The following is a 19,054-nucleotide window of genomic DNA, read 5'->3' as shown; positions in this document are numbered from 1 at the left end:
CGGCCAAGGGCTCCCAGATGCATGAGCAGGCGCTCAACCACTGAGCCCCCCCAGGGCTTTACTCTTAACACAGAGAAAGGGCTTAAAATCGATCTTGATTCAATGAATGAATGAGCGATGCCTGCGCACTGGGGCTTGAGTGGGCTGGCCAGGCCACCGGAGCCGCCCGCAGGATCAACACAGACCCACGCAAGGCCCCGCCCGGCCAGAATCCCTGCCCCAGCTGAAGGCCTGCTCGGAGAAATGACTCAGCTGGAGTGCTCAGATGCAATTTTCCACGTCCACCAGACAAAAGGTGTTTTTATAACAGCTGGGGATGACGAGGCAGCAGTAAGCTGTAAACAGCAAAAACTGCCCCGGTCTGAGGCCCCACCCACAAGCAGGGCCTCCGAGGCTGGAAGCTTCTCCACTGCGGCGGCGCCTCCTTCACGTCCAGTGAGACCAACAGCTCCTTCCTTCATCTGGCAAACAGCACAGAGCTCCCCTAAAATGACATGGAGACTCATCCAGGCCACTTCCTAAACTGAGGAGGGAGGTGAGTAACAAAGCGGGACCTGCAGCCTCAGGGGCCTGCTCTGTCTCCCCAGGTGCCTTGGGCCTCCTTGGGACTGGAAGCCTGCCATGGGCCAGTGTCCTGCAGCCAAGAATCTGGGGGGCCCTGCGCTGAGCCAGGGTCGGGGTGGGGAGGTACCAGCGCACGGGCAGGGAAGATGTCCCTCCCCCCCAACAATGACGGTCCTGCTTGGGGGAAATGACACACATGTGCTGAAACAACTGATGGTGTGAGACAAGGAAGGTGGTGCTTAATCCTCTGGAAGGGCTGCAGGAAGTAGGGCAGCACCCCCACCCCCACTCACTCCCCCATCTGCACCCCCTCATTCATTCATCCAGACAGTCATTTATTGGGCACTTTCTAAAAGTCCACCTGTCACCTTCACCCCAGCTTTCCTATCTCAGCAAATGGCACCACCAGCTACTTTGGCCAACAACCAAGGAGTCATCTTTGGTCCCCAATTTTTCTGATACGTCAGGAAACCCCATCCACTTTACTTCCACGACATATCCAACGTCAGCCCACTTCTTGGCCAAGCTGCTCACCTCTGGCTTGGACGCTGCAGCAGCCACCAGCTGGACTCCTGACCCTTTGGCCTTGTCCTCTAAAGTCCATCCTCCCCTCATCAGAGTGACCTCGTTGCAGCATCACTCCGGCTCAACCATTTCCTGTCTTCAAGTCCTTCATCGGGTCCTACCAAATGTTAAAACTTTTTAAGGAAATTAAGCAGACTAGCTTTGGCATCAGGCTATAAAGAGATGAAATGAACAGAAGAAGGGCCCAGAGGCGGAGCTGTGCATGAACGAGAACTTGCTACATGACAGAGAGGCATCACCAACCAGTGGGGAAACGACAGACTCTTTTATAAATGGTGTTGGGACAAGTGGTGGTCCAGATGGAAAAAGTAAAATTAGATCCCAACTAACACCACACACACAACTCCAGGTGGATTCAAGGCTTACATGTGAATAGCAAAATTTTTAACACACTTAGAAGAAAATCTAGAATATTTTTATGACTTCAGGGTAAAGAATGATTTATTTTTTAAATAAACCTTTTGCTAATTACAATATGCATTTTTAAAGTGCACATTTTACATGTACAACTCCATAAAAATCTCACAAAGTGAACCCGGCGCTGTACCCTGCACCCACGCCAAGAAATAGGATGCCGCCAGCAACTCGGAAAGTCTCCTCGTGCTTCTTGGGGGAAGAATATCTTAGGTGCAAAAAGCATCAGCTGTAAAGGAAAATATAATGAGTCTGATGACATTAACATTCCCATCTTCAGTTCAACAAAAAATGCCATAAACAAGATTAAAAGATATGCCACAATCTGGAAGAGATATTTGCGATACATACGACCAGCAGATTAGTTTCCAGAATATATAAAGGACTTCTGCAAATCAAGAAGAAAGACAACCAACCCAACAGAAAATTCAGCAGAAGTTGTGAACAAATACCTCCTAGGAAAAGAAATCCATATGGCCAATAATCATATGAGCAAAGAGGCTCTACCTTGCTGGTATCAGAGAAAGGTAAATTAAGACAACGATGAGATATTATGTCTCACCCACCAAATTCACAAAAATTTAAAAAAAAAAAAAAAAAAAAAAAGGATGCTGCCAAATGTGGACCCCATGGCTGGTGGAGGAATAGATTGATAAGGCCATTTGGCAGGAGCATGATGTGGCATCTTGCCAGGTTGAAGGCAAGCATATCCATGACCCAGCCCTTCCTCCTCTGGGTACAGACTCTACAGAAGCTCTCATGTGAGTGCCCCGGGAGGGAAACTGGAAACATCATCAAAGCATGAGACAGTCATGCAGTGGAAATAGCCTGGCAATTAAAGGAAGCAAAATAAAAGTGAATTATCAATGAGATACAGCAAGCAGGACATGTATGCAAGGCAAGATGTGAGAGATGGGAGCAAAACCAGAGTCTTTGGGAGGAGAGAGAGCCTGCCTGAAGGGGCTGACCCTGAGGGGCTGAGACATAGGCTAGGCCTGGAGCACTGGGGAGAATTTATGCACAAAGAAATAGGAGAAACAACCTTTTGTTGTTGTTGTTGGTCTTTTTCACTCATTTTGCAAGTAATAAAGGTAAGCCCCAAGAAGGGAAATGACTGGCCATGTTGGTGACCAAGCTGAGATAGTAACTGGGCCTCCCCTGCAATTCTGTGCCCTTTCTATTGCCCTCCCACCCCTGCCCCTCCTCCTAGTCCTATAGCCCCTCCTCGCAAAGACCTGGACCAGTGCAGTAGCCTTCTCCTTGGCCTCCCTGCCTCTTGTTCTCCAATCTGCACAAGGACCGAGAGGCTTTCTTAACCTTGGCCTCCCTGCCTCTTGTTCTCCAATCTGCACAAGGACCGAGAGGCTTTCTTAACCCAGCACCATCATCACACGGCTCCCCTACTCAGAAGCATCCTCAGCTCCCCACAGCTCCTGGCTCTAAGTGCATACTCTTAGTAGTCTCCTGCAAGGGAGTGAAACAACTGTTACTAGGTCACAGATTCTGGGCAGGACTCAGAGGGGACAGCTTCTGTCTACTCCATCACATTTGGGGCCTCAGCTGGAAGACCTGAAAGCAGAGGGCTGGAACCCTGAAGGCCCCTGCACTCCCACGGGGTGAGCAATGCTGGAGATTGACAGCTGGGCACTGGCTGGAACTTCTATGTCCTGGAACTTTGCTGTGTCCAGGACTTCCTTACAACATGGCAGATGGGGTCAAAGGTCGAGAGAGGGAGGCCTTATCACTTTTATGACCTAGCCTTGGAGGCCACACTGCATCATTGCTGCCATGTTTTCTTCATCAAAGCAGCCACAAAGTTCTGCTCACATTCAAGGAGAGGGGAAATGGACTCCACCCACTGTTGGGGAGCAGCAAGGTTTTAGAAAACCATATGGGACCAAAAATATTTCTGTGGCCTGTCTTAAGACAGTTGACACAGGGAAATATTAGCACATAGAGCTGACATGTGTGGGGCAGCTTCACAGCAGGCCTTGAGGGGGAGCCTCTCAGTATGTGCAGAGTGGAGAACAATAGGCAGGGAGGCCAATAGGCAGGTTACAGGTCCAGGCCTTCGGTGGAGGAGCCATGAGGGCTGGGAGGAGGGGACAGGGAGGGGGCAATAGGAAGGGCACAGAATTGCAGGGGGGACCCAGTTACCTTCTCAGCTTGGTCACCAGTGTGGCAAGTAATTTCCCTTCTTGGGGCTTACCTGTAAAATGAGTGAGATGAAAAACAAACAAAAGAAGGAGATCTTCTATAAAAAAAAAAGAAGGAGGTCTCATTCCTGTTGTGGACCTTTTGAGAATCTGATGAAAGGAATGAACCCTCTTCTCAGGAAGAAAGATGTACTCAGGCACATACGTGTAAACTGGGCTGAGCCTTCTGGAGTGCTCAGAGTCAGCCTCGCTCAGTGGCTAAGATGGAGCCTCTGGACCCAGAATGTCTGGATGTGAATCCTGCCTCTACTCCTCACCAGGAAAGAGAACTTGGGCAAGTGACTCTCTGCCTCTGTTTCCCCACCTGTAGGAGTTAGGAATGCATTTGGCTGCAGGTACCCGAGGACCCCGATACTCATTGGCTTTGGCAAAATGGCGGCTCTGTTTCTCTCACCTGGAAAAGCCCAGTGTGCATGGTTGCTGATGTTGTTTGGGGAACTCAGACAGAGGATTTTTGTCCCTTCTCTTAGAAAGTCTCCTCACCCTGAAGACCTGCCCTTGAGCTCATTGCCCGAGGTGGAGTCACGTAAGTTGCCCACCTGAGCAAGGGTGAGGGGTGCAGCATTAGCTGCGTGGTTCTCAACCAGGGCCAGAGTCACAGCTTGACAGGATGTGTGGAAATGTGTGGGACATTTCAGATTGTCACCGTGATTGGGAGTCTGGTGGGAGGAGAGGGTTGCTGCAATGCATGGACCAGTTTTACATAAGGAATCCCCCCACCAAATGTCTAAAGTGTCCCTTTTCAAAGAACTCCAAAGCTCTTCTGGTCTCTCTAATGGAGGTGATAAAGAAAGGAGGGAATGTGGGCAGGTCAGCCAGCCCATGGCACCTGCCACCATGTGTACCGCACAGGATGCTGCCAGGGGCATGGATGAGTGCTCAGGTCAAGGCACAAGCAAATGTTGGGGTCCCCTGAGGGCCCAAAGGCTGCAAATGAGGCCCTCCGAGACCATAGCACCTGGGGCCCTGCCAGGCCTCATAGCCAAGAGGAGACACTGCACAGAACCAACCATAGGACCTGGAGGTGGACACACGTGGGGACACAGAGCATCTCTGCTAGTGCTCTGATTTTACACGGAGCATCTTGCGTCTCTTTGAAGCCTGCCTGGCCCTCAAGGCCACCAGAACGTCCTGCCACATCCCACCGTCTGTCCCCAAAGGGACCCTGATTCAGCAGTAAACGCAGCCAGGCAGGTAAAAGGAAGTGGGGGAAACGTCACTGCTGCTTGTCACCACGTCCGTCCGCCTGGCCCAGTTCCCGGCAGGGAGGGAGGCAGCAGTCCCCAAGTGGGCGTGGGCCAAAGCCACAGGCCTGCCAGCCAGCCAGCAAGATGCCTGGCAGGACATGTGCCACCTTCAGGATGGGGGTATGGAGAGGTCTGGGGAGGAGGCCTGTGGCCCCTTCCCCTCGCCACTACCCGCCAGGCCTGAAGGACAGAGAACCGGATCTCCCGGGGTGGACCTGTCCCCACCCCAGCCTGAGGGTCACCACCCTGCAGAGCAGGTCAGGAAGTTGGCCCTCTGCTCACAGCTGGAGCCCAAACCATAGGCTTTGTGTACCTTTGTTTAAAGGTAGTGGGTTTTGTTGTCACTATTCCGATGACAAAAGCAAATCCTATTCGTGCTTATTGTCCAAAAGTTTGAAAAGCATAGAGAAGAAAATATAAATCCAGCCTCCAGCCAGTCACCTAAGACAACCATTCTCAGCCTGTTGGTATGTTTCCTTCTAGTTTTCTTCAGTGTGTGTGTATATAAACTTCAGCTTACATACCATTTTATAACCAGCTCCTTTTAAATTTTTAATTATTTTTGTTTTAAAATGCTATGGATCAGTCGATGCCAACACTTCTTCCTCCCACCCAGTGCTACCAATGTCTCCTTCCCTGGGATCGCCTGTGTGATATGGGTGGGCACACAGGGCAGTGGTCCCAGGAATGGCCCTTAGGAAGCCAGAGGTGGGCATCCCTTGCCATAACCTGTCTCCAAGCAGATTTGATGATTTACCCACCAAGTCCCCACTAACCAGGGAATTCCCTCCATAAATGGGAGGGGGCCTCTGTCCATGGTTCCTCCCACTAACGCACAAAGGGGGCCATAGGACATGGGCACCAGGAGCCGCTGTTTCAGAACTTTTGGGCCGCTCCTCATCCCCCTTGTCCTTCCCTCAAATTCAGGAGAAGTCGATTTTCTCACCCTCCAGGTTTGGCCAAGGTATTTCAGTTCTGGTGACTACAGAGCCAGTGTAAGAGGCAGTTTCCCGCAGAAAGCTGCGGGTCACAGGCTGGGCTCTTTGAGCTGGAAAATCCTCAGGTAATTCTAGTTGCCCTCCCTGACCACCTGTTGTGTGCAAGCACATGCCAAGCATTTTATAGAATTAGTTCATCCCACTCCTGTGACATCTCAGCAGGGGAGGTAGCATTAAACCCGTTTAATGAATGAAGAAACTGAGGCTCAGCAATGTTAAGCCACAGGTGAGCTTCCTTATTGATGCAGCAGGCATCTGAGGCCAAGAGAGAGGAGATGACCTGCCCAGAATGGGAACCATCCTAAAGCAAGTATTGTCCCTTGGACTGGGACTGGCCGCCCCTGTCTGAGGGTACTGAGGAGTTTGCCTTGGACACAGGCCGGAGACTAAGGCTCAAGTGGACATATTGGGCCCCCAGCCATGTTCCAGGCACTGGGCCTCCCTGACATCTGCCCGCTGCTGCCCCGCTGACTCATGGAGCCCAGAAAGTCCAAATTTTATAAGGTCAACCCAACCACCCAGAGACTTCACCTCCTGCACTTGTTGACAAGAGGGGCTGTAACGTCTTCTTCCACTGGGCATGTGGACGTGGGGACACACACATGTGCTCTGTCTCCCAGACCAACTGAGCAGTCACAGGCAAATGCTTCTGGGCCAGAAGTAGGAAGACTAGAGCTGCAGACCCTCCTTCCCCACTAATGCCCCACGTGACCCTAGCCAGGTCTCACTCCCTCCCTGAGCCTCAGTCTCCTCATCTGAGGAATCCGAACCCTGTGATTCCCAAGGGGCAGGGATGGTAAAGACAGATTTCTTTTGCCCCTCACTCAGGAATGGCTCTTCCACCAACAGTAGCCATTAATCTCACCTCATGTGTGAATTCTGATAGATTAGCAGTGGCCATCTAGAATGCAGTGGCAAGAAAGAGTTCACAGCTGTGTGGTGACGGATTAGCAATGTCTGCCATGGATTAGGACAAAGAAGTGGTGGCGTGTGTGCTGTGTGTTTACCGTAACTGTGATCCCTAAGTGTCTGTCCCAAGTGAACCCGCAAGGAGTTCCCCAAACAAACCCCATAGGTGAGGTGGCCCAATAACCCCATTTCTGTGAAGACCGAGTCCTTGGAGAAATTATGCAGCTGTAGAGGGGATTTTGCATTGGTTCATGCTTCCCATAGCCACTTCCTGTCCCAGATAACCTGCTCCAGTGCCTGCACTGGGTTTATCTGTGAGGTCACTGCTACCTTGTGGTCTCCGACTCTGAGGACTCCCGTCATGGAGACCAGTGCTCATAGGCTGCCTACTTTCCTGACAGTGCCCTGCTTCTAAATGCCCCCATTACCAAAACTCACACCCCCTCAAGACCCATTCTCAGCCAACATGCAAATTCAGACCTGATTTATGTGGCTCAGATGGCAGAACACCTGACTCTCCCCAGAGCGCATGCTAAAAGCAGAAACTTAAGTCTAGTGGTGGGATTCCAGACATTGTGGCAGGTGGATGGGGACACATCTGAGGATGTAGGGACAGTCTGACATTCCTCAAATCAGTGAGTGACTTCACCCCACCTTTGTCACTGCTTGCTGAACCCGAGCAGGTGTCTGCTGTATTTCCTCCTGGGACAGTCTTGTTTGGCTCTGACAGATGATTCCACTCCACCCTGTTTCCCAAGTCTTCTGGGTTGTAGGGCTCCACACCCAGTGCTGAGGGCCAAGGGAAAAGCCCTGTGCTGGTCAGTGGCTTTAAATGGCCAAGAACAACTTGGGCAGTTGTAAGCAGATAGGATAGGGGGTCCCCAGAGAAACAGAACCAGGCATAGCTTTCTTGACATAAAAGAAGCCATTTTTGGCCTAAGCCATTTTGTGATCTAAGCCTGGCCACAATGTTTGCCCTGGAACAGGTCTTGGTAATTAATGATCTTCAAGGAAGTGAAGGAAAGCTGAAACAAAGGAAAAGGAGTCAAGAAACAATAGTTTAGCAATAAAAGGGTCCTAGTCCCTCCTCAAGGGATATACATCACACTCTGTCTGATACACATCTTTGAGTTCTGCAGGAATTAAGGCCCCCACCCAGGTAAAGGATAGTAATTACATGCTGAGACCCCAGCCTGGTCAGAACCTGAGGAATGATGATGTTGACCTTTTCTGACCCTCATGAATTCAATCAACTAAAGTTTGGACTCTGTTGACCTTTGGCCCAATTCTATGTTGAATTAGTCTCTGCTCAAGCCCCTTCATGAATACGCATATATCAACCAACCCCCTTCATGAATATGCATGTTCCCTTAGCTTAAAGCTTCCTTAATTTTGCTGTTTGAGGAGACGCTGCTTTGGGAAAGATCCCCAGTGTTCTCTTTACTTGCTGCAAGTAATAAATCCTTCCTTCTCTGGCTCTTTGGCTTGGTTGTGTCTTTTGGCTCAACACCCACCAAGAAGCAAACCCAGTTTTCGGGTAAAACAATGGGGAGCCTTTTATAGGATCCTAGAATTTTCCTGAGAGAAGGAGTCCCACCTTCATCCACTACACACGGCCCTTCCACAACCCCTCACCAAATGAATGCTCAGTTTCCACTTAAATTCCTCTAGAGATGAGGCGCTCAATTGGAAGGGACAGAAATTCTAGGTATCTTCATCTTTGTGCTTTGAGGTAGGTTCAAGTTTTTCTACAGTGAAATCATTCACTCAACAAGTATTTTTGGAGCACCAACTATGTGCCAGGCACCACTGTAGCCATTGGGGATACAGCAGTGAGCAAAACAAACAGAGAGAGCTGACATTCTAGTGGAAGAAGAAAGTCAACAAGCAAACAAATAAGGAGACTATAGAGTGTGTCCAATGGTGAAAAGTGCTGTGAAGCAACGGAGGAGGGTGGGGAGTGCTGCATTTGCATTTTCACATACTGGAGGCCCTGAAAGTGACAAAGTCCTGAGAGATGAGTGAGCACATGGATGTCATGGAAGAGAGGTCAAGACAGGTAATAGCCAGTGCAAAGGCCCTGAGGCAGGAATGCTGTTGGAGGGATAGAGAAGCATCAGGGAGGCCTTATGCTGGAGCCAAATGAGCAAGGGGGAGGACTGTGGGAGATGAGATGAGATCAGGAAAGCACAGGGTAGGGTGGATGGTGTTTACATATGCGTAGCTCTTGTAATGCAAGAAGCCAAAGTTTTTAAACAGGAAAGGGTTAGATTCCAGCAGAAGGGCAAACCCAGATGAAAAGAATACCCAAGTCTAACCATGGTGAGCCAAGCAAAGACCACACCAGGAACGATGTGATGGGACCAGCTTTTCTGGAACTCTATCAGTGTCTGGCATATCATCTGAGCCAAAGGGACAGGATAAGTTAGCAATTTAGTTTTTACAATCAGTTGTATTGCTCTAGGAAAATAGAAACCAAATTACTAAATTACTACGCCATGTGGAAGGCTTAACAGGAGGGGCTGCGGGGGGTGAAGGGGAAGGGTGTTAGTGTTCCTGAGCCTGGATCTGAGGAAGGGTAAGGAGGGAGGCACAGAATGGTGCCCTCCTCTCCTCCCTTGGGCCTGTGTACACCCCCTGGGACCCTTGCCAGGGGAGGGTCTCTGGCAGGCAGTGGGAGTACCCAGGCATGGAAGGCCCAGGCATTTGTCATGTACATCCTAGAGCAAGTCAGCTCCAGTAGCCTGGTGGGCCCCAGGTGTCCTGGTCCTTGAGAGCCAAACCCCTACCCTGGGGATGCCATTCACAAGGATGGCAGCCAGCTCCCAATAGGACTCTACTGGTTTACTGTCTTCTTGGTTGAACTGTTAATATGCCCATTGCCCAGGAAGCAGATGAAGGTCAGACATGCTACGTGACTTGGTAACCACACGGGCTGAGGCGTCACTCCAGGCCTCTCTGACCGCCCAGTCTCTCCTGGATTTGGAGCTACAGGCTGAGGTCTCAATAGGGAACAAGAGTAGGCTCAGGAAAGGGGACGAGCAAACCTGACAGGAGAGGGGTCAGGAGAGATAGTGAGGCTGGGTGGGAGCTGAGGGAGGTGGAAGGCCACGGGGAGGAGAAGGCTACAGAGTCCACGCTTTCAACCTGAGCACGGCCCAGGCCCAGCCCAGCCCAGCCAGCCAGCGACTGTGTAAAGAATGTTCAGAACTTTCAGTCCTTTGTCAGAACCTGACAAAGTGTCATTGTTATAGTCACCAGTCATGGACATAGATTCTTTTCTTCTAAATGTCATTTTTGGCGTGTGTGTGTGTGTGTGTGTGTTCACTTTGATACTGAGAGAGGAGGCAGGGTCACATTACAGACTCAGCACACTTTCAGACAGGATTCAGGGAGAAGGTCCCAGGGAGTCCAGGCCCCTGTGGGGGGCTGTGACCCATGCAATCCCTTTTCACCCTCTGCCTCAGGCCCCACGCATCCTGCCTGGCCCAGCCCAGCAGCACCTAGCCAAGGTGAGCAGTTGTGGCCAGGACTTGATGGCAAAGAGCGTAGTAAGTTTCCTGTCCCAGCTACCAGCCCTTGTAGTGATCACTGGGTTAGTCTGACCCAGGATTCAAATTCTGATTGTAACTTTTCGAGCACCTGTGACTCGGAACAAGTTATTTAATTGCTTTAAGACTAAATAAATGTTCTCATCTGTAAAATGGGTAGTGCTTACTTTATAGAGTTGTTTGGAGGATTACATAAGACCCTGCATGTAAAGCACTTAGCACAATGCCAGCTCATAGCAAATACTCAGTAAATGTTAGCCATTATGATTATTTTCATCATCATTACTGTCGGCACGACCACCTTACAATCTACTGTTGACACAGGATTTCACTGCCCAAGTTTGCATTTGTGTTTATGATGGTGTTGGCATCAAACAGTCCTTTTTAATTGCTGCTGGCTAACAAGAAAAGAACAGAGGCGGATTTAATGCGTAAATGATGCGTTGAAGCCAAGTGCAGGCCAAATGATGTAATAGCCCACTGTGCAAACAGAGGTACTGCGGTAATTCAAGTAGAAAAAAGTAGTGGGAGAACTGAGTCATTCCCCAGCACACGGCAGCATCCATAGGCATGTCAAACTCAAAAGGAGATCTGCTCTCATTGGTCAGTCCCATATCGTTGCAAGTGGCAATTTTGTCTCAGCCAAACAACATCATCCTTCCCATTAAACTAATGTTGTCACTTTGAATCGTATTGGGTTTGTGGTTTTATTTTTATTGTGTAAACTTCTCCAGAATGTATTGCTAAGTAAAAAAAAACAAAAAATTAATATGCTACCTTTTGATAAAAAGAGGGAAGTATAAGAAAAGAGATAATTGTGTGTGTACATATAACTTTTATTCTTCTTTCTTGCAGAAAGAAACACTGGAAGGATAAATCCAATCTAATAAAAACTGGTAAGTGTGGAAGGGGTCTGCACAGAAGGGGCTGAGGTAGGAACAAGATTGCTTTACGTGTATTTTTCTATATAGTTTTGAATCATTTTGGATTGCTGGTTGCATGAGAACTATAAGGAGTATGCCCATCTATCAAAATTCATCAAATTGTACATGTGAAATATGTGTAGTTTACTGTGCAGGAATCATACCACAATAAGGGTGTTTTTAAAAAAGTGGAGTATGCCTAATACAACAAAAATAACTTACCTTAATCAGTACTGGGGAGGCTGCAGGGGTCCCTTCCCCATAAAGGGAATGCACAAGACTCAGATTAGAGACGTACTGACAGGGATAAAGAGCCCTATTGCTTCCCAGGAGAACGATCTTCCTAGAATACTATCTGGAAAACATTTCTTCTCTCTAAAAACAAGACAGTCAGGAAGATTGGCCCTGCCGGGCCTCTATGCAGAGAGAACTTAGCAGCACAACGATGTGGCCAGTGTTGGGAGACAGTACAGCCACCTATCTCCCTGTAGCCAGACCCCTTAAAGAGCACTGCCCACTCCTGTGTCTGAGACAGGTTCTGGAGCACCCAGGCCCCAAGCAGGCATCAGGGTGTAGGGTGGCAGCTGCCAGTGAGACCCCACCAGCTTCAATCAGCCTGGTCCTTCTGCCCCAGGGGGCTGTCCACACTTGCTGCACGTCATGATGTGAACATGTTGGGAAGCACTGCCTCAGAGGACTGTCCACTGACCTCCGACCTCAAAGGCAAGAGGTCAAAGGAGCGGGCAGCTTGCAAAATGGTTACATGGCACCTCATGGGCCACCCAGGAACCAGGCCACACCAAAGGCTTCTCTGAACACAGCGGTAGTGCGAGGCTAGCAGGTCTCTTCCTAGGGAAACAACAACCTAAAAGCACCAAGGAAGAGTCCCAGGGTGAGGGCAGAGATTTCATCCATGAACGCCTGTGTTTGGGCCAATGAGGAGGAGTTAGAGACGCTTCCATGGCCAGCCCACTGGAAGAGCCTTCCTGCCTCAGACTGAAGGGTTCATTTAATCATAGTAGCCACCGTGGCTGACCTGGCCCTGTGCTGAGTGAACACTTCACAGGTATCACCTGATGGACTGGGTAGTTTTTACCCCAGTTTACAGATGAGGAAACTGGGGCCTTGAGAGGTTAAGTAATTTGCCCAGGGATGGGGGGCTGGATTTGAGCCTAGGGCTGGACTGCTAACTGGCACCCTCTGTGGTGGAAGGGCAGCCCCACAGTTCTGTAGTGCACACATTACATAAACACCCACATGTATGGCGAGGAGAGTACAGGTAAACAAGCCTTGTCCAAGAAAAAGTCAAAGGTGAATCACAGCAGAGCTACCCACAGCACGGTGCCTCAGGAATCGGCGTCTGATTCAGCTCTAGTTCACTCTCTTCTAGTGGCAGAAAGCTAAGTGGTTTGTGTGTATGCTCCCCAGGTTCAAATCTTGGATCCTCCTCGTCCTAACTGTGATCCGAACAGGTTCTCTAGGCCTCAGGGTCCTCGTCTGTAAAATGGGAATAACAATGGTGTCATGCCGGCCCAGGAATGCTTTGAAAAATAGAGGCAATCGGAGGAAAGCACTTAGCAGGGTGCCTAACAGGGAAAGAGCTTTCTGAGAGTTTGAGCTTTAATTCAAGGGCCTCCCTTGCTGCCAAGTCTGCAGCTAAAGATGCTGATAGCAGTGTGATTTAGGGAGAAACACCTGAAACCACCCAAGCAGTTGGGCAGTGGGGGCCTGGGCCTGGCCGTCCTGGCCAGCTTTCAGCCTGAGGAAGCTCGGGCCTTCCCAGCGTAGGCAGTGGCAGGGCTTCTGTCCACCCTTCCCAGGCCTGTTCAGGAGCCCACAAACCTGCTTCCTGGGTTATGAATGTCACCCAACTTCCCCAGGCCACACCCCTCACCCCTCGTGTAACAGGGAGGGCCACAGATGGCACCTCCTGCATAGAGCTCTTGTGGGGCTCCAACTCTTACCCTCCACGTGTTGTCTCTCCCCACAGTAGTCAGAAGGGCCCTTGAAAGGGGCAAAGTAGTAAAATTCCCCCCAAACTGCCCATTGTTGCGGGAGTTCAATTCCACGTCCTGACCGGCCTGCCACATGCTGCGTGGTCTAGCCCTGCTGACCCCTCTCATCCCATCTCTTCCCACTGTCACCCTCTCCCATGGCACTCTGGGAAGTGCCTGCTCTCCGAGGGCAGGAGCTCACACAGCAGGCCCATGTCCCATGGTTTCCTCTGCCTGCTGCTTTGGACGCCTTCTCTCCAGACCTTCACATCTTTGTCCCTTGCTGGAGCCTTGGCTCAAATATCACCTCCTCAGAGAGACCTTCCCTGACTTCCCCAGGGACTACAGCACCACCCTTTGCTATTTTTGTTTCTGAGTTCATAGGATGAGCTGAACTTCTCTTATAAACTTATTTACTTATTTACTTGCTGTCTGCCTCCCTTACCACTGGAGCCCTGGAGCAAGGCCTGCACCCAGCAGGTGCTCAGTGAATATTTGAGGAAGGAATGAATGAAGCCCCTAGTGCACAATCAACCCTCCACAAACAGAGATTTTTATTGTCACAGAACATTCGCTTTGCACAGCCTCTCCTGGCTCCCCTGCCTCACTCAGGGCTCCTGAGAACCTCAGTGGAAGTCCCTATTAACTAAAAAGCACTTGAACTGTCAGTGAGAGGCATTGTTGGCCGCCCACAGCTCTCCCTCCTGGGCTTCTCAGCACCCCTCCCTGCCGAGTGCACAGCCCTGGGCACGGGCAGTGCTGGCAACTTTCCCATGCAGCCGGCTCCTATAAAGGCTCTCTGCTCCCCAGGTGTACCAGCCCCACTGAGGGATAGTACTTGCCCTCCTCCAGGTATTAACTGGCTTTTCCCCCAGCAATGTTTGTTTTAGGGATTAAAGGTAGTGGAGGAGCCTGTAATTTCCAGATTCATCTGTTCCCTTCCTGGCAGCCAGCACTAAATTTGTTATTTTATTTTCCCAAGCCCCTGATAATACCATTCCAGACACGTTGGTTTGATAGCATCACCCAAAGGGAAAACTCTCCAGTGCTTCCTCTAAGCCAGCAGACAGGCTCTCGCTGGCTTCACGGAAGGACACCTGAGCTGAATGTTCTCAGCATCCCTTTCTGCCTTCCCTGGGTCAGCCTTGAGGTACCTGATCCTTTTCTCCTTTTTTTCTGTTTTCTTTTTACGTTCTACAGTGCCCCCCCCCGCCCCCATTTATCTGGCACAGTCAAGAAATGGCTACTTCACGTTAGTAAATTTTCAAAATAATTCCTTTCAAGCACTAAAACTTTGAACTATGAAATACATTTTAAAAAGAGCTTTATTGACGTATAATTGACACACTACAAACTGCACCTATTTAAAGTGTACAGCTTAATCCGTTTTTACGTTCGTGTATACCCATGGAATCATCGCCACAATCAGAATAATGAACATATCCATCACTCCCCAAAGTTTCCTCCCGCCCCGCCCGTCCCTGCCCCTCTTCCCCCAGCAACCACGGATCTGCTTTCTAAATACATATTTAATGCAAAGCTGTCTCATCCACTTCCTCACCTAAGTAAACAGAGTGTGATCAGCGTGATTGTTCCTCTCCTCGATGCAGCATTATCGTTAGCATTCCTGAGAGCCATGTCCTCAGATGTCGTGGAGATACATAAGATTGCTTGCCCTGAACACTAAATGGCCCCATTGTTGCGCTGCCCTGCCTGGCAGTTTGGGGTTTGGGAGTTTTCTCCCTTGCTGCCAGCTGTCTGGGTGCAAAGTTCTGAGTAGACAACTCCTGCTGCCTCGAACCCTGGCATGCCAACCCACGCCACTCCCATCCCTCACTCTGGACCAGTGGTTCTCGGCCAGGGGCAATTTTGCCTCCCAGGGAACATATGGAAATGTCTGGGGATATTTTTGGTTGTCATAACGGGGGTGAGGGTGCTATTGGCCCCTAGTTCTTAGAAATCAGGGATGTTGCTTAACATCCTACCATGTATAGGACTGTTCCCACAAAAAAAGAATCATCTGCCCTAAGATGTCAGTAGTGCCAAGGTTGAGAAATTCTGGTCCAGATTACAAAACTAATTGGAAAACTCAACAAGACATGTTAATTGAGTGTTTTACTTTTCTGGATCAAGAGGGAGAAGGAAGGGCAGAGCTTGTTGGAGCTACAAGGCCAGAAGGGAGGGCACAGCTTCAGGAAGATCCTGGCGTTTCTCAGGTACCTCTGTCTAACTCTACCAGAGGAACTCGCTGCCTTCCTGAGGACAAGCTCTAGGGGACTCAGCTTGAGGCTCCAGGGCCCAGCATTCAGCAGGTGCTTAATGAATGCCTGCCAGACTAGACTGTACCCAAAGCACCTATTAGGTGTCCAATTGTGAGTAGCACTGGCTGGGCATTGAAGGTAAAGCAGAAGACACAAAGCAGGCAGAAGGGAACCATTAAACTGACCAGTGACTTGGGGATGTGGGAGCCAGCAGGTAAGAGGTTAAGTGCAGATGTAGCCCAGTAATTGGGAAAATGAGAAGGGCTGGCTGTGCCGGGATCCTGTCCCAGCGTGACCAGATGCATCACCAACCGACTTCTAGCTCCTCCCCCCACCCACAGACACCCTGTTTGCCTGTCCTATAAAGGAGGTTTTCCCAAAGTGGTTTAGCCAGAACTGGAAGGGCCCTGCCCCATGATGGGCTAGGAGGAGCCTGACTGTTGCCCCAGCAGCGTTCAGGATGGACCCCAGGTGTTCTGGAGCGAGATGGTGAAGTATGGGCATGCTTTGTTCAGTTTTGCATGACTAAAAGTTTAATTATCTTATTCTAAAAGTTATTGTAGAAATTACTGAAAATGCAAGTAAGCAAAAAGAAGACAACAAAAAGCTCTCAAATCCCACCCTTTTAGGGAAAACACCAATTAAATTTTGTTGTCTGGCCATCTATGCATGTATGGATGTGGTGTAGACATTTTGATTAAAACCAGGTGTGGGTGCTTCGGCTGAAGGCTTTGTTGGAGGTGCCTGAGGGTGGGGAAGAGATTTGGAGAGAAGGGGACAATGGGAGTTCCTGGGGTGAGGGTGACTGGCTGGATTTTACCATAGGACTACCATTGCCCAGGAGCCTCCCAGATTAGCTCCAAATCCAAGGATCAAGAAAGGCCTGGCTGGCTGGACCCTTCCTTTGGGATCCCTGCTGGGAAGGTGGGTCCTTCCTCCCTCAGGCCTTACCCATCAGGCCCTGCTCCTCTTCACAGGTCATCCTCCACCCTGTCTCTAGGCTTCTGTCACCTAGGGTCCCCTGTCCAATTAACTGTAAAACTGATCATGTGATCCAGAGGCTCTGGGGCTTCCTAGGGTACCAAGTTGGGGGGGGGTGCCGGCTCCACAGGCGGTTTAGCTCCCTCTGGCCTTAGAGCCTCAGATAAATGGGGAGTGATAAACGGAACAAAACCTGCCCACAGGACTTGTTCCAGGAGATAAGGGAAGAAGCTGGCTAGCAGTCACCAGCTGTGGCAAGCTTGGATTCTCTCCTGAGGGCCCATTCTCAAGGAGAGTGGCTTCCACATTCTTTTTTTAACAACAGGATTGTTGTAAAATACAAGTGTATGTGAAATCCTAACCCAGGAGCAGGACTAAGGTGAAGATGCTCTGGGCAAAGGCAGGACAGGTGCTCACTCGCTCAATCCTCTCCTCTCTCCTCCCCTCAGTGATGCACTTCTGAGCAACACAGTTTAACAAATTCTCCTCGTGCCAAAGGCAGGATTGGAGGGGCAGGCTGTCGGGAAGAAACTGGAAAGCTCCAGTTCCTCTGCCAGGATGGCAGCCGTCTGAGACAGGGCTAGCCCCTCCTCCTCAGCCCCACTGCGGCTCCCCTGGGGCCAGCCTCCAGGATGGGTGGGGCACTCAGACAGGATTGCTTTCTTTCCAGGCTGACCTTTCTGTAGGTCAGAGGACAAGTGGGAAAGGCACTGGGGGACTGAGAGGCTAGGTGGGGCGAGCACTGTCCCTATTTCCCCTCAATGAGGTTCTCTTGCTCACAGACTGAGGAAGAACCGTGACTCACTTCCTGCCTCAATCTGACTGAAGTATTGTTCTCCCAATGTGGCTGGTGCTGCTGCTGGAGGCTACCCCAGGGTGGCCCCTAGGAATCTGCTTCTTTGGGGGCCGGTGGTGGTTCCCACTCTGAGATAGGGCCAACTGGACTTACCTCTCAGCTCAACTTTCAGAACCCCACATTCTTCCTCAAATTTCCAGTTTTTGCATGGGTGCCCAAATGGTAACTTAACCCATTAAATGAACATTATCTCCATTTTACAGAGGGATAAATTGAGGCTCTGAGAATGAAATAATGCTGCAGGGATTTGAACCCAGGTTTGTTGGTTGATTTATTACCTACTTACCTAAGGAATATTACCTAAACTTTCAGGACCTCAGTTTTCTCCTCTGTACAGTGTAGATAGCGATACATAAGAGGTGCCTGAAGGAAAATTATACCCACCTTATGGGGTTAGTGGTGAGAACAAAATAAGTTCACACAGGGAAAGAGCTGAGAACAAAGGGCTCCTGGCTCAGAGTACGTGCTCAGCGGTGATCATTTTTGTTATTATCCCCAAACCTGTGCTGAGGAGGCCACAAGGTAATACTGTGCTTCCAGGATATCTCACAGGGAACAGGAAAGGATGGGCAGGGACTGGTCTGCAACCTTGGAGTAACCCAGCCTGGGGAGCTCCTGGCCATACTGCCCCTCTTTTCTTCCTCAGCTCAAGCATTGGTGGCCTCAGCCAAGTAGCACAGACGTTTTCTAGGGCAAGGACCCAGGGAGAGAGAAAAGTCGGCTGGTATATTGCAAGTAGTCTGGATTTAGGCTCTGCCGAAGCCCCAGATCGACCTCCTCCAGGATCTGAGACCTGCTAGTTGTGGCACCCTGGGCAAATTATTTGAACTTTGTGTGCCTCAGTTTCCTTATCTGTAAAATGGGATTAATAATGTCAGCCTGGGAGGATTATGTAGATTAAATAATATACATAAGGAGGAGATAATATAAAGTGACTGGCCTGGTGCCTGGCAGGCGGTTGGAGTTAAAAAAAAAAAAGTTAAAAAAAAATTAAAGGGGGATGGGCTACTTGTTCCGCTTATTCACCTGTCTTTATAGATGCAGACAAAATCGTGAGTCCTCTTAATAGGCCACGAGGACTTGCCCAGCCGCGGAGAAGTCTGACCTCCGGTGGGGTACCCCAGGTGCGTCATCCCAGGGCACTTAACCCGGTGGTGCCCAAGCTCGTGGCTCAGAAGTGGGGAAGTGGGGGAAGGAAAGAGCCAGCTCCCCCCAGAATCCGGCCGAGACTGGGCTCAGAGCGACGCCGCGAGCCCTCCCCAAGTTCCGAGTTCGGGTCTCCGCGGCCGCCGGCCCAGGGAGCTCGCGGCGCGAAGAGCCGAGCCCGGGGGCGGGGGCGCGGGCATCGGGGCCTGGGGGACGCGCCGAGCCGCCGCCAGGGCTTTGGGATCGCCGGCCCCACTTCCTCCCCGCCCGACCAAGAGCCGGAGGCAGCAGGCGCCCCGGAAGGCCGCAGGGCCGCCGCTCCGGGACCGGCGCTCGTTGTCTGCGGTGCTCCCGCCCGAACGCAGCCCGGGCCCGGGCAGCATGGGCGACGCGGCGGGCCAGGGCCGCG

At 50.6% G+C, this 19,054-nt stretch overlaps 1 protein-coding gene across 3 annotated transcripts in view; it reads left to right on the top strand.

Moving 5' to 3' along the window:
* The first annotated feature begins 410 nt into the window (after positions 1–410).
* Positions 411–19,054, top strand: part of FURIN (furin, paired basic amino acid cleaving enzyme) — a 30,363-nt gene continuing 11,719 nt past the window's right edge. The window contains exons 1-2 of one of the 3 annotated variants that reach the window (XM_045516737.2): positions 411–535; positions 11,340–11,380. The gene's annotated coding sequence lies outside the window, so the exon portion shown is untranslated. Of the gene's footprint in view, positions 536–11,339; positions 11,381–16,034; positions 16,157–18,535; positions 18,624–19,054 lie in introns of those variants that run through there. The other 2 variants (XM_045516738.2, XM_045516736.2) reach the window with 2 other exon arrangements.

This window comes from Camelus bactrianus, chromosome 27 (genome assembly GCF_048773025.1).
Source record: "Camelus bactrianus isolate YW-2024 breed Bactrian camel chromosome 27, ASM4877302v1, whole genome shotgun sequence".
NCBI lineage: Eukaryota > Metazoa > Chordata > Mammalia > Artiodactyla > Camelidae > Camelus > Camelus bactrianus.
The sequence above is the reverse complement of the archived record's forward strand: the minus strand, read 5'-3'. Positions and strand labels throughout refer to the sequence as shown.